General features: G+C 29.9%; 1 protein-coding gene across 1 annotated transcript in view; it reads left to right on the plus strand.

Annotated features, from left to right (window-relative positions):
* The window catches only part of LOC107618270, a 22,701-nt gene that overhangs the window by 16,215 nt on the left and 6,135 nt on the right, over positions 1-351 (plus strand). The gene's annotated exons all lie outside the window — the stretch shown is intronic.

Here is a 351-nt window from a genome sequence, read left to right on the forward strand (position 1 = left end):
GGACATCAAGCAAGAAAAAAGAGAAAAACTCACCAAAATACAAAAGATAATGTGGTCGAAATATAAAAGTAGAAAAGACAGATAACAAAGAGATAGCAAATGTGAGTAAACAAATCATAAATTCATAATTAAGAGTGGAGGAGACGGTGGTTTTGGTGCATGTAAACTTTTAGTACATGTACGAGAGTAAAAAGGAATTAATTTTTCAATTTTTAAAATTATGTCTGTATAACGTAAAATATAATAGCTAATTTTACCATACACCTCATCTAACTTCGAGGGAAAATAACATAGATTAGATAAAAGTTAAAATATTGTCGTCCTCCTCAGTCTTGTGTTTATTCGTTCTCC

Source organism: Arachis ipaensis, chromosome B09 (genome assembly GCF_000816755.2).
Source record: "Arachis ipaensis cultivar K30076 chromosome B09, Araip1.1, whole genome shotgun sequence".
NCBI lineage: Eukaryota > Viridiplantae > Streptophyta > Magnoliopsida > Fabales > Fabaceae > Arachis > Arachis ipaensis.